This window comes from Lissotriton helveticus, chromosome 1_1 (assembly GCF_964261635.1).
Source record: "Lissotriton helveticus chromosome 1_1, aLisHel1.1, whole genome shotgun sequence".
NCBI classification, from domain to species: Eukaryota; Metazoa; Chordata; class Amphibia; order Caudata; family Salamandridae; genus Lissotriton; species Lissotriton helveticus.
The window spans coordinates 1,941,458,745-1,941,477,307 of record NC_136057.1 but is presented as its reverse complement, the minus strand read 5'-3'; the positions used below and the strand labels follow the sequence as shown (position 1 = coordinate 1,941,477,307).

General features: G+C 45.7%; 1 protein-coding gene across 3 annotated transcripts in view; it reads left to right on the top strand.

The window, feature by feature from the left end:
* Positions 1 to 18,563, top strand: part of TDRD5 (tudor domain containing 5) — a 1,858,625-nt gene that overhangs the window by 1,797,892 nt on the left and 42,170 nt on the right. The gene's annotated exons all lie outside the window — the stretch shown is intronic.

Below are 18,563 nucleotides of genomic sequence, written 5' to 3'. Positions count from 1 at the left end.
TTTTTCCATAATGAGGCTCCTAAAGAAAGGTTATCCCAGGCTTCTGTCTACCGCGAGGAAAACCCTCTTCCAGGCTTCTATAGTCAGTTACCTGGACTATGGAAATGCATTACTGGTATCGGCAAAAGATACCATGCTGTCCAAACTACAAGTTGTGCAGAACACAGCCACATGGTTAATCTGCAACCTCCCTGCACGGACTCTTTTTGCCCCCACATTGAAATAGTTGCATTGGCTGCCTATCAGAAAACGCATAGTCTTCAAGCTGTGCTGTCTGACGCCCAAGGCATTTTATAAATCCCTACCTGTCCTTCTTTACTCAAGACCCAGATACTACCAACCTCCTAGACAGCTACGGTCTTCTAATAAAGCTCTTCTGCCGACCCCCACTTGGCCAGATTCGGTGGCAAGCCTTTCTCATACTTGGCCCAATTTCATATTTGTACCTGCCCCGACTTCCGGAACTTTAAGAAGTTGTCAAAAACATGGATGTTCTGAGAGCACCTTGCCCTTGCTTGTAACTAAGTGCCAAGATACTCCTTTGAGAGCGAGTCATGCGCTATATCTAGAACAATAAATAAATTAGAAGTCTGGCTTAATTCCAACTGGCAATTTTGGGGATAAGTAGGAACTTACCTAATCAGAACTTCTGTTACAGGTAGTAAATACATATTGAGTACATAGCACTTAGGAATTTCTACAGTTGAGAATTCTCTTTTATAGTGTAATTATCTGCAAGGAAATTCTATTTGTCTCACAGTGACATGATTCCTAGTCCATATATAAAACTGTACTTATATCAAAAGATTGGCCAATTCATGGCTCAAAGTAATATTGTCAAGGATATTGTTCACATACCATAATTATTGAACACATTTGGTAACCAAGTCCTGATGGTGTCAGCAAAGCAGACTTGGCTCAGAGGTGGTTTATGTCCTCACCTAAAGTATTAATAGGGAGCACCGCAGGCCAGTTTCAGGTTGGAAGAGCTCACATTAAACTATTTGATAGTGACCTTAGTAATAACTTTCTGGGGTTTTCACTTTCAGGTGTAAATATAAAGACAACATCATTTGTAGACATGTCAGGCTTACAGTGGTCTTCCCCCAAATTTTTCCTTGACCCCTCCTATATTTGCTGAACCCTTTTTTGTTGGCTTTTAGGACTTTGCACACTTTACTACTGCTAACCAGTGCTAAAGTGCTTGTGCTCACTCCCTAAAACATGGGGAAATTGGCTTATACCTGATTGGCATATTTAATTAACTTATAAATCCCCATTAAAGGGTTTTACTATATATACAGGGCCGTTAAATTAAATGCTACTAGTGGGCGTGTTGCAAAGAACACAGGAGTATAACCCGTAAACCAATCGGGATTAGGGTGCTAGGTATAGAAGTAAGACAATATCCCAAAAGGTATAAATGTAAGAACAATTTACATGGTATGCAATCAGCATTACATGGAGTGGAAAAAGGACACACCTATTCAAGTAGTTTTAGAAAAATACATTTTAAGTTTTAATATTTAAGCAAAAGATTTTTTTAGGTACACATAGTTATATACAGCACATGAACCAGAACTTGGGGTGACAACCCAAAGAAAACTTGGTGCACTATATATACAAGTGAGGTGTGGCAACAAGTGAAGGCGTGAGCAGTGACGGACAGCGCAAAGTGAGCGAAGTGAAATATTTACAGTGAATAGCTCAACAGTGACATGAAATCAGTGACAATCTATAATACAATTTGTAATTTCAAATTCCAATTGGGGTCACAATGGTGTGCGCCTATAATTTGCGCTGGGAGGTCGACGACGTTTCGGTCCTTAACCAATGCGGACCATCTTCAGGACAGGGTTGTCTCGTTAAAGGTGCTGTGGGGTGAAAAATAATGAATTTAAGCACCCAGGAATTCAATGACATGTGGGTAATGAGGAGGCTGGGGGAAGGGACCGAGAAAGGGATGGAATCTACTAAGTGACGGACCAGGGAAGGCAGTGGAGGGGACAGGCGGGGCGGGGGGTAGAGGGGGGGGGCAAGGAATGGGGAAGATAAATTGCGGAGAAAACCGTAGGGCGGCAGGAGTGAGGTAGGTCGCTAGGTACCCTCACGTCGCGTGAGACATCATATATAGGGCAGAATGTAAGAGAAATGAGAGGACTGGCACAGATATTGATGCTGGTGTATTTATGTAGGGTGCCATACATGATTAATCAAAAAAGACGCTTATCTATGGAGGTGAAAAACAGAGGGGAAGGAAAGGTGGGGGCGGTTTTATAAAAGACCAGAGATGGTCTCACCTGAGCGCGACAGGGTCACGGCCGAGATCAGGAAGATCCGGCAAGTTGCGTATGGACGCCCAGGGACTGTAAGTAAAGGAGACAAGGGTAAGTATATCGAGCCATAGTTAGGTCGACCCCGTCAATACTAAGTATAAAAAAGTATATACCTCAATTAATTGTCCGGTAGATAGGGGCGTCACAGAGAATTCGATCAGTGATTAGATATCTGCGGTCAACGACATGTAAGGAGTACGGTATAATGAGAGTCAGTCTAGGGTTAGCTGAACGAGCAAAGGGAAAGAGACGGTATCGTAGGTGATCAATACCTGAATATTATGTTCCGGTCTGCATCTCGCAGCGACCGTGGCCAAATTGAGAGACTCCGCAACAAGGGACCTAGAATTAAAGGGAGTCATAAGAGACGTTCTATTGTATATATAAGAGAAAGTAAGTGGAAAACCACCATCAGGGATTACCTGTTAGTTATGAGGGGTTCCCAAGAGAGACTCGCCGTGAAGCAATCACGAGGGTGAGTAGTAATGGCGGCCAGGGACCTGTAATTAAGAAAGATATTGAGAGCCAATCTAACCAGGTAGATTGTGGGGATGGAACGATAAATGTACTCCTTAAATACCTGTTTATTGGTGAGAGACGCGGACACAATCAATGTAGTCGGGCTCGCCGGTCAACAATCCAGGAGGCTGCTTCGTAGCGTATGCATCGCTGGGGACGAAAGGGGAATACGGAAGTGAGCTGGGGGGTGTATCACGTGGCCAAAGGGGAGGGGGCGGGGTCGAGAACCCAGTGAGAGTGTTCCGAGGTTAACCCTGTTAACCCCGGGTGTTTTCAAAGTCTGTTAATAGTCAATCATGTAATCGGCGAAACATTTCCTTGATCACAAGAGCAAGATCTGACAAGGAACAAGCAATAGCAAATCGTATAAACAGGTGTAATTCATAAATGTTTAACAGGAGGGACCCAGTTAGAACATAACATACGAAATGGTAAATCAAATTCGCAGTAACAGACAGTTAGAACAGACTCGATCTCTAATGGAATTTTAAAATTGAAGAGGCAAAGGGCCACTCAGATACAGGGGTCTAGGAGGTCACATAATAGGAACAATCCATAGGTACAGATATAAAACATAATCAGTGTATAACCAGAAGGAAGGGGTAGTTAAAGACTGATGGTATTGTTCCATTCATCAAGGCTATTCAAACCAGAAGAAACAGAATTACACAAGGTCATCCACTTACATTCTGCTTTGTTTAGTAGAGTCTTAATATCTCCTCCACGGACAGGGAGAGAGGGTTTTTCGATCACTTGCCACCTTAAGTCAACATCCTGGTGGCCCAGTTCGAGAAAGTGTGGAACCAAAGGGGCAGTGAGTACTTGACAGTTAATCCTACTTCTATGCTGGATGATCCTTTGTTTTATCATTTGGGTTGTTTGCCCTATATAGATTAGGTTGCAAGGGCATGTGATGGCGTAAATAACATTCTGCGTTCTGCAGTTAGTATGGCTTTTTAATTTGTAGGTATGTTCGTGGTAAAGGAAACCCTTGGTATTCTGTGTCAAATCACAGACGCTACAGTGTTGACATTTGTAGTGTCCGATCACTGGATCTAATCCCCATGCCGCTGTAATAGTATGTCTTTCGCTGTCTTGTTGTGGCCATGTAATGGCATGTACTAAGTGGCTAGCGATGTTTCTGCCCCGTTGATAAGAGAAAGGGGTTAGCTCAGTGAAGGGTTCATGTGCCCGAAGTATTGGCCAGTTTTTTCTAATGATTTTGCTGACTTCATTACTATGTGGGCTGAACTTTGACACAAAAGGGATCCTGTTCATAGTCTTTTTGGGCTGCGGTGAAAGGAGCGTATCTCTATGACAGTACCAGGCTCTTTTCCTGGCTTGAGAGACCAAGCGTCGTGGGTAGCCTCTATGGGTAAGTTTTTTTTGTGAGGACTTCAGCTTCCCTGAAATAATCCTTGCGCCATTTACAATTACGTCTAATCCGTAAAAATTGTCCATAGGGCAATCCATCCCGTAAGCCTCGAGGGTGGTAGCTGGAATATTCCAAAAGAGTGTTTTTCTCCGTAGGTTTTCGGAAAAGGGTAGTCCCCAATTTGCCGTCTTCAGCGTGGATAGTGACATCCAGAAACGGAAGATCGTTGGTTTTGTACTCACTGGTAAACTTTAGATGTTCCTGGGCTTGGTTGAGCCATGTAGTGAAATCATTTAGCGCGAGGTGATCCCCATTTCAGATTAGTAAGACGTCGTCTATGTAGCGACACCATAAAGATATGTGGGAGAGATGTGGATTGACAGGATTCAGGATCACAGATTTCTCCAGGTCGTGTACGAATAAAATCGCAAAATTTGGGGCAAAGCAAGCGCCCATGGCGACGCCTTTAACTTGTAGGAAAAAGGTGTCTCTGTATAGAAAATAGTTGTTTTGAAGGGCGATGCGTAATAATGCCATGATGAAATCAGTGGGTATTTTCCAGGGTTGTGGTCTTGTCAGGAGGAGTTTCCGGATGACTTGTAGGCCCTCATCTTGTGGGATGTTAGTGTAGAGGGATTCAATATCCATACTGACTAATAGTTGAGAGGTCGTATCAAATTCAGTATCTTCAATGGTATTTATTAGGTCAGTAGTGTCACGAATGAAGGTATCAGTACAAGGGACAAATTCCTTGATTACAGCGCAGAGGTTCTAGAATCGATCCACACCCAGATATTATTGGGCGTCCTGGTGGATTCTGCTGGTCTTTGTGGATCTTGGGCAGGACATACATCACAGGGGTTCTGGGGCTTGAGTTGTTCAAAAATTCAAATTCTTTTTTTGTGATGATATTGAGATCTTTTGCTTCATTTGTGACTGTTAGTATTTTTTTTAGCACTATTTTTACCTAAAACCTTTAAAATTACATATCTCCAGAGATACTATTGGATTTTTGTCCCTTTTGTGTCAAATAATGTATTCAAATTCGCTCTATTTTTCTAAATTGGTGTGGGGTTTTTCTTGTATTGTTTCACTTTATTACTGTGTGTGCTGAAAAAATACTTTACACATTCCCTTTAAATTCAGCCTGACTGCTTTTGTGCCAATCTAAACCTAGAAATATTCAGAATGCTCCCAACACTCCGGCAATTCAGGAAGAACCTGAAGACCTGCTTCTTCAAGATATATCATTACCTTTACAATTGGGGCCCACCTATCATCCTTTTGTTACAGCATCCTTGAAAGTAACCTTGGGCTGTAGTCCTTTTGTTCAGCTCTCTGTTATTTATCAGGTGGGTTTGCGATAGACTTTCCTATCTTGCCTCCAAAGGCGATCAAATATAGTTTCTTGTCACTGTTTGAGATCCTCCTGTTCCAGAGAAAAAGTTAAGTTCCTTGCCTAGCATACTTCTGCCATCTAGTTTTGGTCTTGGACATTTTCAAGTTGTTTTTCTTTGACAATGTTTGAGTCACAAGATGTGATGTGACTTCTCTTCTTGGTGTACATTGCGCATGGGCACTGGCTCATGTTATATTGGTTTTTTTTTACGCCCTCGGGTTCAGACATATAATGAGTGGGGTCTGAGTTTGTTGCGTCATGAACATGTTTTGTTGGCCCTGTTCAGTTCTTTTTTCCATCCAGTCACATCAGATTCAAGTAAAATCCAGGTGCTTAATCTCCCCATTGTGTGAACACCTTCGGCAGCACCAAAGATTGTTATTAACTCTAGGTGTCGGGCCTAGAGCTTTCTCCAGGCCTCCATTGTTGGAGAATGTTGAATGGGTGATGGAACGAATGACGGAACGGATGACTTTTCGAAACTGCTCTTGCTGAAATTTAAAATAACCCTGGGGGGACTACCATAAAGTATGAAATGTATGCCTGTCTCCCAACCATGACAACGCCTCCTTTGTATCGTGCCATGCCTTGAGATCCAAGAGGACTCTCAAGTATCGAAGGGAACAGCACTGTGCACACCAGAGGATATACTAACAGAGCTCCTCAGTTGGACATTTCGGGGAAGGCAATCCCCTCAGTGCAAAAGAACAGGACATCACCCAATCTGATCTCCCTCCAGTGCAGCCAAGGCCCAGTTTGGAGACTGTGTCTTTGAGGGAGTCGAACCGCGAGGAAACAGAAGATGTCACGCCAACACCAGAGACTGTCCCTCGCACCAACGCCAGGCCAGTGAATTTGCCCATACCACCAAGGCGAATCTCAAAAAAAATCCACTCTGACGTAGAGCACTGCTCCTGCAAGAGTCAGGCGTCAAGCCCCGAACACTGACTCAAACAGAGACCTAGCGAAGGGCCCCTGGAACCTTCGGGCTCCATTCAGCACTAGAAAAGGCCTTCACCCAAGGGTGCCGATCCCCACCAGTCATCAAGCCTAAGGATGCCATTGTTCTCACTCAAAACAAGCACTGAAGGCACCTCCTGTTCATAAGTCTCCATCACCACCGGTACTTTAATTGACATCGAAGCCTTCATCAATGCCGAAGACTAAAACTTACCTCAAGGCCCCATCGATGCTCGGGTCTGAGAAAGTCGGTCCCAGATCCTCAAATGCGTCAGGATCTTGATGCCTGGCAGAAGCAACTGTTTATCCACTGTCATGGGCAAGATCTCAACTTAACTGCCTCCACCAGCTCCTCCAGAACCTTCCTCCAGACCGCCCTCTTCTGAGCCAGCAACAAAGAAGAGCAAGGAGAGAGCCACTGTGAGGGAATGGGGTGTATTGTATGGCTTGGTTATGCGACCTCACCATGTAATACACTTACTAACCCCTTTAGGACCCTTAGGTGTCATTTATCAAGCCTTCAGCTCAGCTGTGGTTAGCTGTGGCTCTGAGCAGCACAGCTTACACAAAGGAACAAGTGTAAAGCATTTAAACAGCACGACAGCAAGTGAAGGCGAAATCGACAACACACCAAAGAAATCCAACCCCAATTTATATAAATAGATTTATTTTTATATATTTTTAGAAACCACAACAAAAAACATCCACAGGAGGGTTCCAAAGATATATAATTTATAAGGTATAGTAAATCGGGTTATTTCACTCAACTACAAACCAACATTGGCAAATTTAATTAATTTGATACACAAACTTTTTCAGCACAATGTTTGGGCTAGTTTTAATGCGGTCACTTACTCACTTTAGGCGACTAACTCCAGCAGGTAGCCAGTCAGGGAGACAAACTAGGTCCTCAGAATCAGTTACCTCAGCAGGTGAAGCAGTCTTCAGTCAGTTTCCGGCTCTATTATCCTTTGCTGTGCTTTCCTATGGTAGTGGTTCTGATGCCAGGGCTGAAGGATGCTAAAAGGATGCTGTGGGTGGGATGCTTCTCGATTCACAAAAGGGGGTGAGGCAGTTCTGGTCACAGGGTCGATTTCCCTCGAAGTCATTTCGGTGTTGGCAGGATTCCAGTCGCCACTGGACTACCACTATCGCCGTCACTGACCTATCCTTCTAGGGTCGATAACTCGTCCTCTGGAGGTCCCAGCTGCACGCTACCAGGCTCAGCAAACTTGGTTGTAACTTTGGATGTCAGGTCCTGGTTCGTGGTGCTGCACAGCGGCAGTTGGCGGTGGGCTGAAAACTGTATGCTACCAACTTGATGTGAAGAAGAGGCCAGCGCACTGACCCTTGGAGTCTCTTGGCTTTGGTTTAGCTCTGAAGACAACTTCTCTTCGAGCAGGACACAAGCACAGTCACTCTCCTTTTCCAGCCACCAGGCTCAGCAGGTGCAATCCACACCAGGGCAGCCTCTCTTTGCTGGTTCCACAGTGCAGCAGTCCTCCTTCCAGTCGAGGTCTGAGCTTGAGGTGCCAAGGGTGCCCTACTTATGCTCAGAAAATGCCTGCAGGGCTGTTTCGGCTACAGGACCCCGTGTGCAACCAATATGGGCACAGGGGACTGAAGGCAACAATGTGGCAACTTTGCTAAAGTGCACACTGCAACCAGTAACATGAATTTCGGCATGAGAATCAAGTTGGGCTCAATGTAAAAAATTGTTTGATACCTTGGATGACCGGCTTTGGTCACCCCAATCCAGAGTTAGTACAGCTGAGGGGCCAATGTGTAACTTTGGACTCACCAGTTGGGGGACCAAGCTTTTCATTCACTATCAGTGGAATATGTTGCATTCTGGATTAGGACTTGATGGGCCCGCCATAAGAGTGACTTACACATATATCAGGGGGGAGTCTGGCTTTGCCATTGCTTTACATGGCAAAGTCTCACCAGCAGTTAAAACTGTTCCTCCAGCCTGCAAGTGGCAGACTGGGAGTCTTGTTTTACTTGTGTCCCACCCAGGGTGACACAAACAGTGCTACAATCCCTGGGTGGCCCTCTAACCTACATACCCTGGGGACCATTTACTAGATACTTACAGGTAAGATAGCTCAGCCAATTGGGTAGACGCCAATTCAACATATAAGTTTAAGGGCAAGGGCATTGGCACTGACGTCTTGTTAGCAGACCTGGTGCGCACTCAGAGTCGAAAAACCAGAAGCATCAGTCCAACAACTTGGCGATTGACCATACAAAAAGAGGCATTTCCTCACAGCCACCATTCCTCTTCTTCTGCCACAAAGGCCACCTGTACCTCCGACCCCCCCCTTTTTCCCACGACTTCCATACACCTTTTTGCATCTTTATGGCCAGCCCTCGGGACTGATGATTCCTGGGATGAATATGTTGTATACCACAGCAACCAACCCCACTTCCTGGGTGATCTTGATTTAGACCACTATCCAGTAAGGATCTCACTCCCAGATGATATCATGACATTCAATGGACTGCAGCCTTTCATAAAATAGACATGCATGTCATCCAAGTGGACAATGACTTCCTTGTGGAGACGCTTTCTAAATCAGAGTTCACGGTCCAATTCTTGCCCATTGTAAAGGGAATGTTAAAGTCTGCTCCTGACAACTTTAATGAGCCTGTTGAGGCGAGAGTAGTGAATCCAAGGACGAAAAGAAGTTCAAGCCCTCTCCTAGTGATGCTGCATACATCAAGGTACAGGTTCTTCCTTACACTCTGGTGGGCCACACTGTCCGCAAGTGTGCCTCTGCCCAGGCCATGAGCAATGATTCTCCTTCGGACAAGGAGAGCAAAAAGGTTGATGCAGCTGGCAAGAGGGTGGCTGTCATAGCAGCTATGTATTGGCAAATAGCCATCTCTGTGGCACTCTCACCTATATATGATAGGGCCCGGTGGGAGGACATGCAGGAAATCCTTAAGCAGCTCCCAGAGGACCTCTGAAATGTTGGGAGGAATTTGTGCCGGAGGGCAAGGTAATCTCTGACACCAGCATTCACTATTTGGTAAATGCTGCAGACACCAGCATTTTCCTCTGCCACCTTTCCTACCTCTGTATCTTCATTCAAGTATGAGGTCCAGCAGCAGCTCCTCAACCTCCTGTTTCATGGGAACCCCCTTTTCCGGGAACAGTTTTACGAGATGCTGGAGAGAATAAAGAAAGATACGGAGATAGCGAAGTCTGAGGAGCACTCCAAAGCACACCTTACTGGGGCTCCTCTCAGGCAAAGGGGGTGGCTAAACAACCTCTCTAGCAGCCACTCTCATTCCAGAGGTAGCAACAGTTTTTCCACCAGCAACCTGGAAAGGATTACAACAAAGGCTCCAACAGGGGTAAGGTCAGAAGTGGCTCCAGTGACATGCCCTGCCTTCTCCCTGATCACACATCACCTGTCAGGAGGAGGCTATGCAGTTCCCTCTCTCGCTTGGAGGAAATCATGTCCGATCATTGGGTTCTAATGGTGGTCCAACACATCTCTTGCCTCAAAGTAAGTACAATCCCACAGCACATCCTACCCCGTACACATGCTCTCAGCAAATAACACCTAATGACCCGATGTAGGAGGGGCCGCCTGCACCTTTTACTTATAATAAGTTATAAAGTAATTTCACATCCATTGTCCCGTGGCCCTTAAGCAGGTGTTAAGTTTCATATCCGTAGGTACTTGAGGTTTTCCAATTTGGGAATTACCTGCGCGTTGTCTGCATAACTGTAGCAGGTGAGTTAGAAATTGTTGATTAAATTTAGATGGGTTTTGGTTTATATGTTAGAGTATAGGTGAAGTAATAGATTCCTTTGGACCATCTGTTTTTGCGCAGCAAGTATTTAAAGAGGAAGGTGGTGTGTGACTCTGGTCTGATTTATTGTTTAGGCAAGAGGAAATCTAGTTGAGGATGATGCAATCTATTCCAACTCCTTCCAGCCTAAGGAGTAATGTCATAGTGTGCTGTGCCAGAAGATGCAGAAAGGCCCAGGCACAGTAATGCAGCAACACCATTTTTCTCAACTGTGTTTTTTAGGTGATCCCATATTGTGGTTAGACAAATTCAGCCCCACTCTCTGCTTTGAATCTTGTTTGCCAGTTTGAGAGTTTTTCTTGTTCTTCTATGAATTCCAAGATCTGGCGAAAGGCTGCTTTTTTCATAATTTGCTAAGGAAAGGCACATTCAATATTGGCCTGTAGTTGTTGGCGTCAAGACGGTCCAAGTTAAGTAGTGGGCATATGTATGCCTTCTTTAATATCCTTGGGAAAGTTGCTCTTTTTAAAGAGTTGTTGAGAATGTTTCTGACTGGGATAGTTTGCTGATGTTTATTAAAGGATCTTTTTGAAAATATGTCTAGGGCACCGGTCTGAGGGGTAGGTGGCTAGTCTGCTAGCTTTTAGTAGCTCTTTAGATATTGAGGTTGTAATTTTAGGAAGGTGGAGTTTGTGTACCTGCTATGATTGATGTTGGCTGCTCAGAACAAGAGGAGTTGCTTCTCTTGATTGTTAGATAAGAAGTCAATGTGTCTGCTTTTTTTTAGATAGTGTGCTGCCAGTTTATTGAAAAGGTCTTTGGAAAGTATGAAGAAACCGTTTTGTGATTCCCTAATTGTGAATCCTTGCAATTCGCAATTAGGAAATCGCAAAAAAACATGCGTTTGAACACTTTTTGTGATTCCCAGTGGGTCACAGATTACCTACCTCATGAATATTAATGAGGTAAGTCGCAATTTGCGACCCATTAGGAATCTCAAAAATCACAAGGATGGTGGCCTGCTGAGGTCAGCAGACCACCATGTCTGTGATGTCTTTTAAATAGAGCAATCTTTTTTTTGTAAAGCAGCCCGTTTTCCTTAAAGGAAAATGGGATGCTTTGCAAAACGAAAAATTAAAAGTTTTCCTTTAATTTTTTAAGAGCAGGCAGTGGTCCGTGGGACCACTGGACCACTGCCTGCCCTTAAAAAAAGTTTTTGCCTACATTCAGAAAGGGGAAGGGGTCCCCTTCCCGTTTGCGAATGGGTTACCACCACCTTGAAGTTGGCAAAATGCGAATGTTTTGCGACTACATTCACGGTCACAAAACATTCACGCATACAGTTATGATTTGGTATTTGGAAGGGATGCCCTAAACACCTCCCTTCCGAATACTGAATCGCAAACCCATTTTGCGATTCTGTAAAAGATTGCCGAATCACAAAATGTTATGTTATGTTATATTTAATTTATACAGCACAAGGCTACTCGAAAGTGTCCCGGCGCTTGCTTCAGAAAAAGAAAGCCCCCCTAGCAAAATGGAAGGATTCATAGGAATTATAATAATCTAGGTGTATAAGCCGAGTAGGTGTTCTAATTAATGGGCGGGGTTGAGCTTAACTGTTTCTTTTTTGTTTGTTTGCTAACCCGGATATATGCTTTATGTGTTCCTATTTTTCTGTTTTCATTTTGAAGATATATCGCCTCATTCTGTTTAAAATGTTTTGAATATTGTGATAACGTGTATGGTGAAAGTAATACTTTGCTACCTTCTCCCTAAAACCTCATATTATTGTTTGATGAATTCGGTTGTATTTGTTGCTGCTCTCACAGGGAAAAAATTAAAAAATTTGAATAAAGAAATTTTTAAAGTAAGATGCACAGCAATCAGAGACTAAAAAAGCCAAATGTTTAGTTTTTTTTCCTAAACAGTGGATTCTGGGTGCCCAGAAGAGCCAAGGGTAGCATGTTCCAGGCCAGACCGGCTTTGCGCACAAAGGAATTCCCACCAAGTCTTTGGCAATTAAACCTAGGGGTCTGTATCAACAGCTGAGCAGACGAGAGCAGCTGTCTCCCTGGTATGTAGAAGGCAAACCTCTTCTGCAAATAAATAGGGCCTAGGCCGTAAAGGGCCCGATGAGCGATAGACAGCATTTTGAATTTCAGACGAGAGTCAATTGGGAGCCAATGCAAGGAGCGCAGTTGGGTGCGTACACTATGCCTTGATGACACACCCAAAAGAAGTCTTGCCACCGAGTTTTGGACAACTTGCAGTTTCTTGGCAAGAAAATCCGAACTGGCAACTAGGAGGGCGTTGACGTAGTCCAAGCGGGACAAAATCAGGGCACGAACCACAGTTTCTTTGGCACTACCTGGCAGAAGGGGAAGAAACTTCCTCAGGGTTTTCAAAGTGCCAAAGCAGGTACCAGCCAACTTCTTCACTCGTGCCGAAAAATTCAGATTTTCATCGAACCAGACGCCAAGGTTTTTTGCGGCGCCTTTGCCTTCAGTTGGTCGTGGAAAACCGGGAGACCAAAGCCGAAATCCATCGAGAAGGAGACATACAAAAGCACTGCAGATTTTCCTTCATGACATTTCAGCTGTGCGTACGCCAGCCAATGAAAAACTGAAGACAAACAATGTTGGGCAGCCACAACCGAGTCATCCTCCTTGCTCCAAGAAAACCAAAGCTGGGTATCATCAGCGTATGCCATCCCTTTAGCCCTCAATGACTCCGCAAGATAGACCAACGAAGTTACGTAGATGTTAAAAAGCAGGGGGCTAAGTGATGACCCCTGCGGCACACCAGTAGTCACCTGCATGGGCACGGAGGCAGCCAGACCTGCTGCGACCGTCCTTCCAAGAAAGACCTGATCCCCTGCAGAGCCGGGCCAGAAATACCCATTTCTGATAGACGGTCAAGGAGATGGGAATGGGGCACGGTGTCGAATGCCGCCGAGAGATCTAGCATAACCAAAGCTGCTCTCCCGCCAGCACCCAAACACTCCCGGGTCGCCTCTGTCACCACTAGCAGTGATTACTCTGTGCTATACAAGACACGGAAGCCGGATTGTGCCGGATGTAGCAAGCCTTACACCTCAACATAGTTGGTGAGTTGAGACGTAACCACCTTCTCTCAAACCTTAGCCAAACTTGGCAAAGGCGAGATAGGGCGGTAGTTCTCAGGTAACAGAGGGTCAAGTGATGGCTTCTTGAGGAGGGAAAGAATCAGCGCCTGCTTCCATGACATTCGAGCGCGCGCCTCGCGAAGCGATTTGTTGACCATTAAATTCACTTTATTTATCTATTTATTTAGGTCATTTTTTGTATTGTGCACGAATCATCCCCAAGGGTATCTCTTGGCGCCTGAGAAAGACAAGGCAGTCTGTGAGGAACAGATTAAAAGAGCCAGGTTTTGAGCAATTTTTTTAATTGGGACAGATTCGGGCATTCCCAAATTTGTTCAGGGAGGTCGTTCCAGAGTTTAGGTGCCAGTTTTTTACCTTCCTGATTCTATGGCAGCACAGCAGCTTACGATTACCGGATCTGAGCTGACGTGCAGGGTGATACCATTTAAGCTTATTAGTCAAATAAGCCAGTCTCAAACCGTGCAAGGACCTAAAGACCAGGCACAACAACTTAAAGGTGGCCCTTTCTTGACTGGAAGCCAATGTAATTGGCGTAGGAGAGGCAAAGAAGGAGTTCGAGCTGGTTTATCAAGGGCAAGGCGTGCAGCTGTATTTTGCACGACCTGTAGTTTGGATAATAAGTCCTCCCTAATTCCTACCAGCCAGGAATTACCGTAGTCAAGGCGACTAATTAATAGCGCCTGAATAAAAGTCTACCTGGTACTGAGCGGGATCCATGGGAAGATCTTTCTCAACATCCGCATGGTCCCGAAACAGGAGCCTGCAAGCGTCTTAACCTGCTCCTCCATTGAAAGCTGATTATCGACCTTTATCCCAAGATTCTTCACCCAACTTCTCGGGGAGGGGGCCTCTCCCAATTCTGAAGGCCACCAGTCTGAGGACCACAGGTCAACAGCCTTGCCAAACAGGAGAATCTTTAATTTTTTAGGAATTTTGTTGTAGAACGTTCTTCTTCATCCAATCTGCTATATTGATCATACACTTTAAAATGTAGCTTTCGTTTCAGCAGGATCCTTCTCTATATGTGCAATCAGCTGCGTATCATCAGCGTAGGATTTGGTTTCAAACCCACAGTTTCTGATGATTGAGGCCAAGGGGCAACATATAGATTGAATAACGTAGGACTCAATATAGAGCCCTGCGGTACCCCCTTGTCCACTGCAGCTGTAGATGACACATAGGCATTGAGCTGAGCAGATTGGGTTCTATCAGAGAAATAACTCTGAATCCATTTCAAGGCTAAGCCTCCGACACCAATCTCTTGCAGCCTGCTTAACAGAATGCGGTGGGAGATGGTGTTGAAGGCTGCCAACAGATCCAGCAGCACCAGCATGACTGGAGCATCCCAGTCGAGCGACATCCTAAGGGTATCCGTAACTACGAGCAAGGTGGCCTCCGTTCTATAAGATGCCCGAAAGCCTGACTGAGAGGGGTCCAGGATCTTATTGTGTTCTAAGTAATTTGAAAGGTGTTGATTTATTATTGTTTCCATGATATTGGACCAGCACGGGAGAAGGTAGATGGGTCTGTAATGTTGTGCATTGGTAGGGTCTGCTAGTGCTTTTTTCAACAGAGGTTTGATATGCGCTGCTTTCCAATTATGTGGAAAAGTAGCAGTAGTTAGGGAGATGTTGCATATGTCTGCTAGAGTATCTGCCAAGATGGGGGCAAGCTCATTCATGGCCCTTGGTGGTAAAGGGTCTAAAATCGATCCTTATTTAGCCTTGGCCAATAAGGCACCCACCTGTTCTCCCGTGATGATGGGAAATTCTGCTAGGCTCTGCGAACCACGGATTTCCTTTAAAAGTCTGAATCCTCTACTGCCCCTGTAACGGCGTGGGTCTGCCGTATACTCCTAATTTCGACCCAGTGACAGTGCAACATCGTTCACCTACCCCCTCCCCTTCTCTCTGCTCCCTACAGAACATCAATATTGAGGTTCAAGATCCAGACAATGATTCAGCACACTGGCCCTTTAACTGTGAGACGGCTGAAGAGTGGGCGGGACTACACCAAGAGGCGGAAACGTCTTATACGGGAAACCGCCAATCGGGAGTGTGCTTGTTCACCCGGAGGGAAAGAGTTGAGGAGTGGAGCGACGAGGAGAAGAGGAGCGATACGGAAGAAGAAGTTTGGAGAAACCTCGATAAAGCGGAGACCGGAGAAAGAACGACAGACCGGCACGAAGGAAAGCCAGGAGGCCAACGATCTCACGAGTCGCCCAGCCATACACCCAGGGGATGTGTGTGGCTCTCCCAGGTACGGGACAAAATCAGGGGTTGGGCCGGGCGGAAGGGCGGTCCTAGTAATTGACCTGGGTATCCCCTGTACCGGTGTTTCCCCATCCTGATTACCGTCCACCACTTGTTCACATTACTCTCGCAAGTGCACGGGTTGTGTGTGTCCTCACTCCTTTTTCCCTGACTATAGTATAAATTGCAGAATAGTTCACTCACCCAGTGCTCTCTTATCTTGCTTGTTCCGAGAGCCAAGAAGGAGAAGAAAGAAGTGCTTCCCCGACGGACTCGAGAGAGAACTCGTCGAGCTGTCTCAACGAAGCCCTGCCCTCGAAGATCCGATAGGAGCCGTTCCCCGCGTCGGACATTGGAAAGGAGAAAGACGTGACCTGATTTCTTGTATAAGTCAATAAATACGAAGTTAACTAAGACACGCTGGTTGCCCATTCCTGCTGCGCCTGCCATAGTGGTGGAGAATGTGGGCATTGTAACCATCTCTGCCGAAAAGATGGAAACTGTCGTTGATCAGTTAGTGAAAGGCCAGGAAAGACTTGAATGGGCGATGGAACAGCACCTGACCTCAGCACAAGCTGATAGAGAAATACTGAAGAAAGCATTAGAAGAGAAGCCAGAACAAACATGGGTTAACCCAATGGTCAGGGGAGGAACAACGGAAAGGCCCATTACCCAGGGAGCCCCAGCCATTTCTCTACAGAAATATCAACCAGGGGAGGATCCCGATTCCTTCTTACTAAATTTCGAAAGGGCCGTCATAGCATGCGGGTGGCCCATAAGTAAATGGACGTTCTTTTTAGCCCCCTTACTAGGAGGCGAAGCCTTCTCCGGTTGAGCCTCTCTCTCTGCGAAACCTCAACCTATATGCCTCAGGGTCTAATCCCAAGTGATCTAAGATAATTCTCTTGATATCTGCATAGGAGGTATCTCCTGTAGGGTTTGCCACTTGATAAAACATTATTTGTAAGATTAAAGATGGCCGCTGACAAGTGGTTAACTCCCGCAACCAGTAGCAAGGAAGAAATTCTAGACCGCATATATTTAGAACAATTTCTAGAAGCACTCCCATATGCCTCTCAAAAATGGCTCAGGCAACATGTTAAATGTTAAATGTCGTATACTTGTAAAGCGCACAGCTGCCCCAGCAAAGGGGCGTCCCGGCGCCGTATACCGCTGGGGAACCCGTCCTGGCTTTCCCTGTGGGATGGTCCCTACTGGGAATCCCCAAGGTGGAGCCAGGCATCCCCGGCGTTGATGGGGCCGTTGTGGAGATTAGGCAAGCTAATGCCCAGGGTTGCCGAGTGGGACCCCAGGTTAGAGTAGGCACCGAGGCGAGAATTGTCGAGTCCGCTGACCCTGGTCCATGACCCTGCCGCGTCGGGAATTGAACCCTGGTCCCGGGCCGACTTCTGCTCCTGGGTCTGCCGCCTCCAACCAGTGAGCCACACCACTCCACATCATAACTTAACTACCTCTTAGGCCGTAGAAATGGCCTCATCGTTTGCTAGGGCCCAAACAAAAAATTAATAGCTGGGAGCTGGAGAAACTTCACAAGTCGGCAAACAGGCCAGAAAAAAATTCACCTCGAGTAAAAGATCCTCTTCGACCCCACACATGGAGGACTGAACATGGAGGAACTTCCGGCCCGCAGTGTTTTGATTGCGGGAATTGGGGACCTATTGCCCGATTGTGCCCTAAGAGGAGAAACACTGAAGAACCCATGGAGGTCGGATATCTCCCCAAAGCAGTTCTATATTCTGCCGAAATGGAAAGCTCTTTTAGAGTAAGTGTCAAAGTAAATGGGTCCTCTGTACATGCTCTCTTAGACTCCGGCTGTCGCCAGTCTGTCATACAATCCCAACACATAATTTCCTCACAATATATTCCACGGGGCAAAGTAAACATTAGATGTGTGCACGGAGACGTCAAACCGTACCCCATGGCTGACGTCCCCATAGAACCAGACGCAGGACGACCACATACTATAAGGGTTGGGGTACTTTCCTCTCTACCAGAAGATCTTATTATAGAAACCGATAATCCAGGTTTCCTACAGATGTTTAGAAAGACGTTAGAAACTACACCTCCCGGGAAAGGCGCCAAAAAGGGACAGGTTCAGAGTGAGGTTAAAGAAGTTGGGAAAAACCAGATATGGCCAGTACTGAAGTTCGCTAAACTTTCAGAACATGCCACTACTCCCACTCGGGGTTCTATGAAAGCAGCAGGATATGATTTGTATAGTGCTTATGTATATGAAGTTCCTGCAAAAGGGAAAGCCTTGATACTAACGGACATTCAGATTTCAGTACCCTCCGGCTGATATGGCCGAGTAGCCCCCCGATCCGGTCTGGCCAATACTCATTGCATCGATGTAGGGGCAGGTGTCATTGATGAAGACTATCGGGGAAATGTAGGAATAGTCCTGTTCAATCTAGGAAATGAGACGTTTTTAGTAAAAAAAAAAAGGTGATCGGGTGGCTCAATTAATTTGTGAACGCATAGCCTACCCAGATCTGGAAGAGTTAGATAGTTTGGACCACACTGAACGTGGCTCACATGGTTTTGGGCCCACAGGCCTAAATAATGAACCCTTACCTGCACTGCTCTCGCCGGATCCTTGGATCTTAGACAAGAGTTTCGGATTTGCACAGGCTAATGATCCCACGCTTTTTAACGCATGGGAACAAGCACAACAAACACCTCCTAACAACGACAATTATCCCAAATTTCTACTGCAAGACGAGCTGCTTTATCGGGAAGGAAAGCAGGATGATTCACCACAGCTTCTAGTGCCTGTTTCCTTTCG